Raw genomic sequence first — 12,189 nt, forward strand, 5'->3', positions numbered from 1 at the left:
ACCTATATCTTATTATACTGATAAAGATAAAAATGCTTATATTATCTTTTACATTTTTGGGTAAGATTTTATTTATGTGTGTTGCATAAGGGTCAATGTATAACATAGTGTGTGGTTCTCTGAAAGAGCAGGAAATGCCCTTAACCACTAAGCCATCTCTCCAGTCCCCTTATAATGCCATTTTGTTTTTAATTTTTTATTTACTTTTGACACAAGGTCTCAATATATAGCCTTGGCTAGCAGAAGCTCAGGTAGAGCAGGTTGGCCTAGAATTCAGAGCCCCACCTACCTCTGCCTCTGAAGTTCTGGAATTAAAGGTTATGTGCCACCACACCCAGCTAACTGATAGCTTTTATAAGTATCTCACACTAAATTTTAAGCACAATCTCCATGGGACGCAAGCACTACCCTACCCAAAAAAGCTAAAACTGCCTCAAAAACTACAGTGGAGGCCAGGCAGTGGAGGCACACACCTCTGATCCCAGCACTCAGGAGGCAGAGGAAGGTGGTATCTGTGAGTTCAAGGCCAGCCTGGTCTACAGAGTGAGCTCTATCTAGGGTACCCAAAGATACACAAAGAAACTCTGTCTTAAAAAAGTGGGAAGGAGGCCAGGCAGTGGAGGCGCACACCTTTAATCTCAGCACTCGAGAGAGGCAGAGCCAGGCGGATCTCTGTGAGTTCGAGGCCAGCCTGGTCTACAGCACAAGACCCAGGACAGGCACCAAAACTACACTGAGAAACCCTGTCTCAGAAAAACTGGGGAGGAAAAAAACTATGGCAGAAATAATTGATGAAGACACCCAACATCAACTTTGACCTCCACATGTACACGTACATACATACAACACATACAATTATATACATGAAGAAAAGCTTATTCTTGGCCAAAGAAAAGAGAAGTTATTAATTCTAATTTTCAATAGGCTGTTAGGAACTTAAAACAGACATAATGATACCCTGTATCCTACTCTGCTTCAGCTGTCAATGTGACATGGCCTAGAATAATCTAAGGGAGAGTTGCAGTAGAGTGACTGCTCAAATCAAGATGGCCTGTGCCATGTCTAAGGAATATTGGCTGATGAGTAATATGAGATGGCCCAGCCCACTGTGGGCAGCAACACACCATCTCTGGGGCAGATGGGCCTGTGCTTGAAGCATTTATCTATTCTTTATCAATAAAAACTGAGGAATCACCTATCAGGGTAAGAACCTGAACTAAATGATCATAAAAGTGGCAGAGATACAACCAGTGACCTTTCTCTTGCTCCTTGATCCAAAACAGGTGATACCACCCTCTCTAAAACTCATCCTACTACTTCCTGTGTCTTTCTGTCTTCAATCCTCCAAAACCTCTATGGCTAATTTTGGTGAGCTAGTAGCTAGCTCCACCCTCTGACTCAAAGCAAATTTTACTGGCAGTCTTGGGAACATCAGAATGACATCAAAATAGCACACAACATGGGTTGTTTAAGAAAACTAGATAAACCCAGCATGGTGGTTCACGCCTTTAATCCCAGCACTCAGAAGGCAGAGGCAAATGAATCTCTTGAGTTCAAGGCCAGCCTGGTCTACAAGTGAGTTCCAGGACAGCCAGGGCTGTTGTATAAAGAAACCCTGTTTTGCGGGGGCAAAAAAAGAGAAAGAGAGAGAGAAGAAAGAAAGAAGGAAGGAAGGAAAAGAGAAAAAGAGAGAGAGAGAAAGAAAGAAAGAAAGAAAGAAAGAAAGAAAGAAAGAAAGAAAGAAAGAAAGAGAAAGAAAACTAGTTAAACATGAGCCTGTGAGCAAGGAAGCAGTATTCCTCCACAGTTCCACTGCCAGTTCATGTTCCCTTCCCTCAATGGCAGACTGTGTCCTCAAAGTATAAGCCAAACAAACCCTCTCTTCTTCAAAATTGCTTTTGGTACAAGTGTCTTATCACAGCAACAATTAAAAAGAAAAAAGAAAAGAACTGAATTTGGTATCAGAGTCAGGCTGTGGCTATGATGAACCTCCATGAGGCTTTTTATGCTTTTGGACTATCTCGCTAAAGGATTTTCAAACTTTGAGTTGGAAAACCATGGCAAAATAGTGCTTAATGAATGAGCCATTTCAAATGGAGCTTGAAAGATAAGAAGCAAAGACTCTTAATCAGAATTGTTTGTGCTGTATTCTGAATTATCACTGTGTGGTTCCGGGTCAGCTAGGGCTGAATATTCATCTGTGATAAACAAGAGGTCAGTATCACTGAAGTACAATCTTCTAGGCAGTTATTTCCTCAGGGTTGGCACACAGACGCTGGGAGAGGGGGAAGAACATGAATGCTGCATCTCAAGCCAAAACTTGGCAACTTGTCAGAACTGTCTGCCTGGTACTGTTTTAAAGGCATAAAAAAGTTGCAGGATTTGAGGGGCTCATGGAGAGGGGCTGAGGCCTGTCACGCTGTAGCAGTCAGAGACTCTAATGGCAAACTAGGAGAGGCCTCACGGAAAGTGCAGTTACAGTGGACAACTCAGATAGTAGATTCATGGCTGTAAGACATCACAAGAATATCAAGTGTGACAGAGATGGCCCGAGCCTACAAGACAAGTTGTCTATGCTGTGGATGACACAGCCACCAAGTACTGTGGAGCCCAGAAGATGACTGAGTCTCAGATGCCAGACCCTGAGCTTCAGAATTTGGATTTATACTGATTTTGAGTTTGCTTTCACCTGAATATAAATATGCCCAGTTCTTCCTCCAAAGAATATTACTTGTTTTCGATTTTATAGAGCCTACAGTTAAAGGACTTTTAACCTTTGAAGAGATGGAACTTTTCAAGTATTGGAAATTTTTAAAGACTGTGGGACTTTGAAAGTTGGACTATGTTTTATTTAATGATATTAACGTAAGATCTTTGAGACAAGGAAAGAATTGAAAGGCGATGGCTTAAAGTGATATGTCTGTGTGTCAAGTAGTTAGTTTATGTCAAGTTAGTTTCAGCTGTCAATGTGACATCCCAGAGTATCTAAGGAATATCAACTGAAGGGCTGCCTAGATCAAATTGTGCTGTGCTGTGCCATGTCTGTCGTGGAGTATTAGTTTAACTATGTAAAGTTGTGTTGCATTTGTGTTGCAGAACAGTTGTTTATGTAAAGATGTGTTGTGTGTGTTTATGCTGCATTTGTTCACTATGTGAAGATGTGGTGCTGTTTTACCTTGCCTGCCTAAAGCACCTGATTGGTCTAGTAAAAAGCTGAACAGCCAACAGCTAGGCGGAGAAGTGATAGGTGGGGCTGGTGAGCAGCCAGCTGGGGCACAGCCAGCTGGCCAGCCAGCCAACAACAGCCAGGGAGCAGCCAGAGGCCAGACAGACACAGAGAAAGCAGGAAAGTAGGACATCAGAATGAAAGAAAGGTAAGAAGCCCTGAGGCAAAACATGGATGAAGAGAAACAAGTTAAATTATAAGCTCATAACTTTAAGAGCTAGTGGGACACACATAGGATAAGGCCAATTTGGTAGCCCAAAGAAAATTCCAACTACAAATGTCTATGAGGAATTGTCTATTAATATGGTAGGGTCCAGCCCACTCTGGGCAACACCATCTCTGGACAGGGAGGCCTACACAGTCTAAAACTATCTGAGCAGAGTATAACAGCATATCCTTTAATTGCACTGTGGAGGCAAAATCAGAGGCATGCAGATCTCTATGTGTTTAAGTGCAGCCTGGTCTACATAGGAAGTTCCAAGTCAGACCAGGTTATTTAGTGAAATTCTGTCAAAAAAGACAAGACAGAGAAAGAGAAGAAAAATAAAGAGAGGGGGAAACAATGCAGCAATCAGCATTCCTCCATGATTCCTGCTTCCAGGTTCATGGCTTGAGTTCCCGCCCTGACTTCCCTCAATGATGGACTATGACCTAGAAAGAAATGTGAAACAAATAAACTCTTTCCTCCCCTAAGCTGTTTTTTTTCATTGCAACAAAGAAGCAAGCTTGGATAGTCTGTCTCAAAATATATATATATATAATAATAAAAGTAGTAGTAGTAATATAAATAAACCACAAATCACACTGTGTGATCAAGTGATTATACTACCTCACTAATTTTCTAACTCTCAATTGGATTTTTAATGGTTAACAAGAATTTTATCCTGCAGTTTAACAAAAGTACTATTATTCAAACTTCATTTTTACATTGATATGCTTTTAAACAAAATAAAAAGCGTGTTGTAATTCACCCTTTAAGATGATCAACTATCTTTTTTTATTTATTTATTTATTTGTTTGGTTTTGGTTTTTTGAGATAGGGTTTCTCAGCCTGGCTGGCTGTCCTAGAACTCACTCTGTAGACCAGTCTGGCCTCAAACTCAGAGATCTACCTGCCTCTGCCTCCCCGAGTGCTGGGATCAAAGGTGTGCACCACCAGCACCACCACACCAGGTTTTTTCACCATGGAGCCCAGCACCAAAGATGCTCTTGCTATTTGCCATGTTGAAAACAAACAAACCAAAGGGAGGGAGGGGAGGGGGGAGGGGAGGGGAGAGGAGGGGGAGGGGGAGAGGAGGGGAAAGAGAGAAAGAAAAGGCAGTAGTTTTAAAACTAAGGTAACATAGGCTGAGGTTGTAGCTCAATGATAGACTCTTGCCTAGCATAGGTTAATGAGGCCCTAGGTTAATTCCCAATTATTGCCCCCCCCCCAAAAAAAGGAAGATGGGCTACAGATATAAATTTTCAATTTCCAACTCCAATCATGTAAAGCAGAATTTCCTGGGTGATACACAAAAAATAATGAACTGTAAGTGTTGCTCTGAACCTCATACTTCAAACTTATGCATTTCTCTAACAGCATTTTTTTTTCTCAGTGGCAACTTTATGAGTAAAATGTATTGGGATCTGCACAGCTTTTGGATTTGATTATGCTCAATTCTAAAATCCTCATTCTATACTGTTAGTAACAGGAGAAAATTAATCAACTAAAATTAAAATAAAAATTTACTAAGCATGGAGTCCAGGCAATCTCTTTCCTAATGAGAGATATTACAGAAAGAGAATCACTGTCTGTCTGTCTGTCTCTTTCTTTCCCTCCCCCCCTCTTGTTACCACTGTGGTAGTTCACACATGTAATTCCAGCACTCAGACTTGGTAATAGTCTGAGCCTTTCCTTATAGTCATAAAAACACACAGAAGTGAATATGCCTAATATTTCCTGTAACAAGTCCCTTTAACATAATAAACTACGTGTTAATGGTATCAATGAAATGGGACAGATATCAATGCATAAAGAGACAAAATTAAAACTATACCACAACTTTTAACAACAAAGAGTTATAGCATTTAATATATAATACCAGAGCATCTTATTAAAGGCAAAGATTTACTCTGTCACAACAATACTGTCTGTATACTTCTATAACTCAAACAAGCAAAACAGAGTAAAAGCCTACAAAATGAATCCAGTTATACAAATCTATGATCTGACAAGTTCATATGCATGCAAGCTGGAAATGGCTTTTTGGTTTTGGCTTTGCTTTTTTTTTTTTCTGTTTGTTTGTTTGTTTGTTTGTTTTTTCGAGACAGGGTTTCTCTGTGTAGTTTTGGTGCCTGTCCTGGTCTCACTCTGTAGACCAGGCTGGCCTTGAACTCACAGAGATCTGCCTGGCTCTGCCTCCCGAGTGCTGGGATTAAAGGCATACTGCCCAGGCCTTTTTTTTTTTTTTTTTGGGGGGGGGGGCAAACTGGAAATGTTTTTATGTCGGCTTCTGTGGAATACCAAACAACTGACTCAGCAAATGAGGGACACAAAGTCAGGCCATGTCAAGTGGCGCATACTTATGGTCCTAGAACTAGGACGGAGGCAAGAGAACTGCTGCAAGTTCTAGGCCAGCCTGAGCTACATAGCAAGACTCTCTCTCTCTCTCTCTCTCTCTCTCCCCCTCTCCCTCTCTCTCTCTCTCTCTCACACACACACACACACAAAGCGAAACAACAAAAACACAACAACTAAGAAAAAGGGAGGAAGATAAGTCAATCCACTTGAAAGGTCCTGTAGTGTAGTATCTGAATGGCTTAATTCCTAAAAAGAGCTTCACTCTCAAGTTTATATTCAAGCCAGGCATAGTGGTAAACACCTGCAATTCCAGCATCCCAGCACTTGGAATGTTGAGTTCAGGATCAGCTTGGTCTACAAAGTGAGTTCCAGGACTATATAGTAAAAACCTCACCTCAAATAATAGTAATAGTAATAATAATAATGTTTCTTACAAAATTTTCAGACTAATCTGGACATATACTGCAAAAAATGATACAAACAACCTCTACTGGTTTTGATGAGGTAGTAAAAAAACATCTAAATGAAGCAGGCCATAGTGGCACATACCTGTAACACCACCAACTAGGAAACACAGGCAGAAATAGCCCAAGGACATCCAGTGCTACAATGAATTCAAGGCCAACCTGGGCCATAATTCCAGTCAAAATTAATTAAATAAAGAAATAATTGCAAGTTAAGCATGGGTGTGGTTCTCCCCCCCTTTTTCCCCCCCAAGGCAGGGTTTCTCTGTGCAGCCCTACTTATCCTGGAACCCACTCTGTAGACCATATTGGCTTCAAACTCTTGCCTTTTTAGTGCTTGGACTAAAGGCATGTGCCACCAACACCTGGCATTCTCTTATTTTTTAAAAAGAAAGAATTCAACAGGATTCAAGCACTTTTTATGTTTCTACTTCCAGGCAGGAAAAGATGATTTCTGACTCAGTTTCAAATGTGAGATGTCATGAGAACCTTAAAGTAAAGTTTGGTTGCTGATGTTGGGCTCCATCATCAATCACACTGCTTAAGTTCAGACCTTGCTTTACTAAATATTACCCCGTAGTATCTTTCTATGACTATTTCCCCTGCAAAATTAGGAATGAAAACAGTATTCAAAAGGAAAAAATATTACCTAGCTAGCTAAACTACCAAGTTCTCCAGTGAATTAAATTACTTAAAACATATTTTTAAAAAATTGTTTAACATTGGGTTGGAGAGATAGCTCATCAGTTCAAAAAGAGCACTTGTTCTTGCAGAGGACCCAAGTTCAGTTTCCAGCACTCACACAGTGGCTTACAACCATCTCCAGTTCCCAGAGAATCCAATACCCTCTTCGGATATACTTGGTCACCAGATACATGTATTGTGCACATACATTTCATGCAAGCAAAATACTCATATACATAAAAATAAATAAATAAAAGAGAACCACAAGCACCGATACTAATATAACAACACACCTTTGAAAGTCTACCAATTACAGCACGAGCTGTCCTGGGCTCAAAAAGGACGTTGGAGACTGGGGTGCAGCTCAGCTGGTCGAGTGCTTGCCAGCATGCAGGAAGCACTGTTTGATTCCCAGCACCACATAAACCTGGCAAGAGGGCACATACCTGTAATTCTAGCACTTAGGAAGTTGAGACAGAGGGATCAAGTTCAAAATCATCTCCTAGTCTATACAACAAACGTTCAAGGTCAACCTGGGAGACATTAGACCCTGTCTCAAAGTAAGTGACAGATCTGGCAAGATGGCTAAATGGATAGAGGTGCTTACTGGCTGAGCCTAACCACATGAGTTGGTTCCACGGAACCCAGTAAGCCTCGAAGAGTAGAACCAACTCCAAAACCTGTCCTGACCTACACACTGTTGCTGTGGCATGTGCACCCACACATCAGGTACTCACACACAATAAAAAAAAAATTTAGCAATTAGAAGAGTAACTTAACGGAAGCTTTATCAACACCGGAGATGAAAGACTAAGCAGAGACTACACAGCTCTGAGCAGCAGCTACTTGGTGAGGTGAAACAAAAGGTACTGAAGGAACAGATATTCTGTCCTTTCTTAACCAAAGACATGAAAAGATCCAGAAACGCATTCACTGTAAGGTTCAAATTTTGTCATTTAGATCAGACATAAAAAGTTAAGCAGCTCCCTCTAGTTTTTCAATACCTTAGACCAATTAACCATTATGACAAGAAAAATGTCAAAAAATGGTTGCGTGCACTTCAAACAAAATAACGTTAATTCCCACTTTGCAACTCTAGAGGGCACCAGAAATATGCCCTCCTTCACAACACCCCTCCTCCCCGGTAACGTGAGCAGCTGCAGAAGCCCGTCGTCTGGTTGCTGAGGTTGGTATTGCAGCAGCAGAAGCGATGTCTGCAGCGGTGGAAACAGCAGCGCCCACTCCCAGCTGCCTCACCAGGCATCACTCGGGCTTCTCCCCGGGAGCAGCTGCCACCCAAGCGAAGGCTCCTCCCCCTGAAAACAACCAGGAGGGCCAAGTCCCAAAGCTGAACCCCTATAACCTGACGGTGTCCTCTGTATTAAGCAACAAATTGGATGCAAAGGACTCACAATGGGGGTGTTTTCCTCACTTTCTGCCAAAGATGCACCAGATAGGGTTGAACGAAATTTCTGGTCCTGGTATAAGAGAAAAAAAGGAAAAGAAAAAAATGGATGAACACCCAATCTGGTAGGAGCACCAAACCTATTTCGCCAGGAGGAGGCAGAAAAGGGACTAAGAGGTCAAGGAGGTTCGGCCCTTCTATTATTACCCCCAGCCCACGCAAAAACAGCCCACTCCTATGCAAGTGGAGCGAAATATTTATTTGGGGCCAAAACCTACGTGAAGCCACAATCTGCAGGGGAAGGGACCAGAGGGCATCAAGCCTACTCCTGGGAAGGGGAGGGGGGAAGGGCAAACATTGCCCCGACGCCAGCAAGGGACTTGCACTCCCTCTCAAATCCTACCACCCACCGTCATTCCAGTCAAACTCGGCATCAATTTACAGGTAAGAAACAGTTCACGTCTGCGCTGGGCTGATATTGCCCATATTTGCCCCAAGCAGTTGCCCTGGGCCCGAGGTTTGCCCCCCCTGCAGTCCGCGACCGGCAGCGCTGCCTCCCCGTCCGCCATTAGAGACCCAGCCAAACAATACGTGAGGAGCAAGAGCCGCGCAGCACAGCGCCGGGGAGGAGACCAGCGACGAAGAGGACCCGGCGAGACTCAGGCGGCGCCCCTCGCCTTCGAAAACTTGGGGTCTCGGTCAGGAAGACCGGGTGGGAGTGCGGCCCCCAGGCGGGAGGGCCCAAGGGCCCCTCCCCGGCCCGCCCGCCCGCCCGCCCGCCCGCAGCACAGAAAGGAAAACACCCCACGACCTCCGGCCGCCGCCGCCGCCCGCGCCCCGAGGCCCCCGCGCCCCCCGCCCCGGCGTCCGCCTCACCCAGCCCGCCCGGCCGCGCCCGCGCTCCCTCAGCCCTCGGGCCGCACGCGAAGACGCCCGGGACATGAGCGCGGCCCCCAGCGCACCCCGAGGCCCCGACGCAGCAGCGGCGACACCGGCCGCCGCGGGCTGCTTAAGCCCGGGTCGGTGGGAGGCTCCCGAGGCTGCCCTCACCCATCTCCGCCTCCCCAGTCGCCCCCGCCTCCGCCTCCTCCTCCCGAGGCTGCGCCGCTCTCAGCCACCCCCACTCTCCGCGGCCCTCGACAGGAAAGACAGCGGGGAAAAGCCTCACCCGGTTCTGGCTGCAGCTCCGCGGAACGAACCTCCCCTCCCCCGGCCCACCCCCCTTCGGCGACACGCACAACTCCGCTCGGTCCAGTCCCGGCTTTAGCGCTGGGGAGGAGGAGGGAGAGGAGGCGGCGGCGCGGCGGAGCCCGGGGAGGCCCCGCCCTCCGCACGCTCATTGGCTGCTGGCGAAGGCGGCCCCGAACGCCTCGGGCATGGCCATTGGCTCCGTCGGCTTTCTTTCAAGGCCCTCCTCGGTGAGGTAGTCAGGGCGGCTGTCCGTCAAACGCGGGCCACGCCCTCGAGCCTGCTGTTCCCTCCCCCCTGCCGCCAGCCTCGGGCTTAGCCCGCCCTCCCTCCCTCCCTCGGTGCCCCCGCCCCGCCCCGCCCCCACTCGCCGGGTCCGCCGGGGTCAGAGCCCGAGTGGCGAGGCCCGTAGTGCCGATCGCCGTTCGGCCTCGGGCCGGGGCATCTTCGTCGAGGCTTCCCGCGGGGCCCGGGCCGGGCCACCGGGCCTTGGCCTCCAGACGGTCGCCGCGGTCCCCCGCGACTCTCCCCGAGGAGAGACGCGGCCTCGATGCCCCAGCGTCCTCCCTGTCCAGGCCCCAAGGCCCGGGAGACGGGCGAGCCCCGCAGTGCCTGCGGCGGGCCGAGGGGGCGGGCCGCGGCTGCAGGGGACCGGCGCGCTGGCCGCCGTGCAGGCGCCTCCACCGTGCCTCGCCCGTGGGAACGGTCCCCCACCTCCGCCATGGCTGCGGCGGGAGGAGACGTCGTCCTCCATTTTGTGGGATCTGGTGGGAGAACTCGGTGCCCATCGGAACCGAACCCCGGGGCGCCGGGGAACTTGGCCCCGAACAGCCCCGACCGCGCTCCACCATCGGCCATGCCCTCGGCGGCCAAGGGCGTGCGCGCCTAGGTTGCGGCGAGGGCCACACGACGGTGCGGGGCCCAGGTGCTGCCGCCGGAAGCCGCGGGCCCCCTAGCGGGCTCAGGCCCCGGGGACCCGGGCTGTCCGGGCTCGGCCGTCGGTGCCTGGCAGAGCGCGCGCTCCCGGGCCTGCTCAGCGCCCGTCCTCTACGTTGACGGGGCCTCGGGCCACCGCGCGCCCTTGGCTCCTCCTGCCCGCCGCGGCCCCGTGGGCAGCGACCCTCGCCCGGGAGCCCCGCGGGGCGCGTTCGGAGCGGAGCCGCGGGAGGGCGGCACGAGGGTCTTTTGTTCCTCGTCTACACCTACGTCTTCGGCGGATGTCATGGTGCCGGATTTCCAGGACTCCCTGTAGAGACTTAGGAGATGCACCTCGCCCTGTCGGTTGTTAGTGGGATTACAACCGATGCTGTTGGTGACTTCCCCAGCCAAATGGATGCGTGAATTAGACCTCAATTTCCAGATTGACAATACTGCCTATTAATGAGACATATGACGTTACATTTTAAAGCTCTTCAGAATGATAATGAACGTGAAATTTTTAATGAAGTGATTTATCGATTCAGGACTCAAGACTAATGTGTAAACTCTAGTGGATGCCATTTATAAAGTATAACCTGGTAGAAATTGAGATTCATTCTCAATAAAAATTATACACAAGTGCTTTCACCCGCGTCTAAATTCCGTACATACACTGCTCTGTTTTACTAACTGAAAAAGACCGGCATGTATTTGATCCAGCTTTTCAAAGAATATTTTTCTGGAAACTTTGTTAAAAAAAAAAAAAAAAAGGTTTTCAATACACTAAAACATTCTTGTGAAATTTCATGTTACACAATACAGTTTTACATTGCCATCCTCAATATCATTGTCACAACAGGACCATCCTCTTAATAAATGTGAGGAACAATAAAATTCTCTAAAAATGTAGCAGTATCCATTTTCTGCTGCCATCTAGGGCCATATTCTTTTTTCTTTAATATTTTTTCATATGATACATTTTCATCGTTTTCCTTCTCCAGCTTCTTGAACCTCCTCACCTCCCTAACCAACTTTTGTTCTTTCTCTCAAAAAAATAAAATAAAATAAAAAACAAAAAGGAAACTAGTAAGACAAAAAAAAAAATGCCAAAATGTGACAGGCAATGGTGGCACATGCATTTAATCACAGCACTTGGGAAGCAGAGGTAGGCATATCTCCAAGTTCGAGGCCAGCCTGGTCAACAGAGTGAGTTCCAAGACAGACAGCCAAGGCTACACAGAGAAACCCTGTCTTCGAAAAAACCAAATAAATAAGTAAGTAATGCCAAAGCTAAACAAAAAGTCCACTTAAAAAGCATGGAGTTTGCTTGTATTGGCCAACTACTCCTGGGTATCAGGCCTGCCCTGATATACTTACTCACTGACACTCCCTTGGAGAAAACTGACCTCACGCTTGCCAGCAGGTATTAGTCACAAATAGCTTCTTGGTTAGAAGTGGGACCCCAGGGTCCAATTCCCCCTCCCAGTGCTGGAACCTGAACCCCTGCAGGTCCCATGAGTTCTGTCTGTCCCAGCCTCTCTGAGAGGTCATAAGTGTGCCATTCCTGTTTCCTTGGAGTCATCCACCACCTCTGGCTCTTACAATCTGTCGTCCTCTACCGAAGACATCCCTCAGCCTTGAGGGAAGAGTCTGATAAAGGCATTAGGGCCATATTATAAGTTGACTCACTGAATTTATGGTTAGAAGTGTTTTTATGTGGTTGGCTGATTGGTTTGCCACAAGC

General features: G+C 47.0%; 1 protein-coding gene across 12 annotated transcripts in view; it reads right to left on the reverse strand.

Moving 5' to 3' along the window:
- The window catches only part of Zmym2 (zinc finger MYM-type containing 2), an 85,858-nt gene extending 74,717 nt beyond the window's left edge, over nt 1-11,141 (reverse strand). Inside the window, exons 1-3 of one of the 12 annotated variants that reach the window (XM_028858143.1) lie at nt 9,508-9,595; nt 8,347-8,412; nt 7,228-7,361 (exon numbers count right to left, since the gene is read on the reverse strand). The gene's annotated coding sequence lies outside the window, so the exon portion shown is untranslated. The other 11 variants (XM_028858145.1, XM_028858144.1, XM_028858140.2 and 8 more) reach the window with 11 other exon arrangements.
- Nucleotides 11,142-12,189: the final 1,048 nt, after the last annotated feature.

This window comes from Peromyscus leucopus, chromosome 9 (assembly GCF_004664715.2).
Source record: "Peromyscus leucopus breed LL Stock chromosome 9, UCI_PerLeu_2.1, whole genome shotgun sequence".
NCBI lineage: Eukaryota > Metazoa > Chordata > Mammalia > Rodentia > Cricetidae > Peromyscus > Peromyscus leucopus.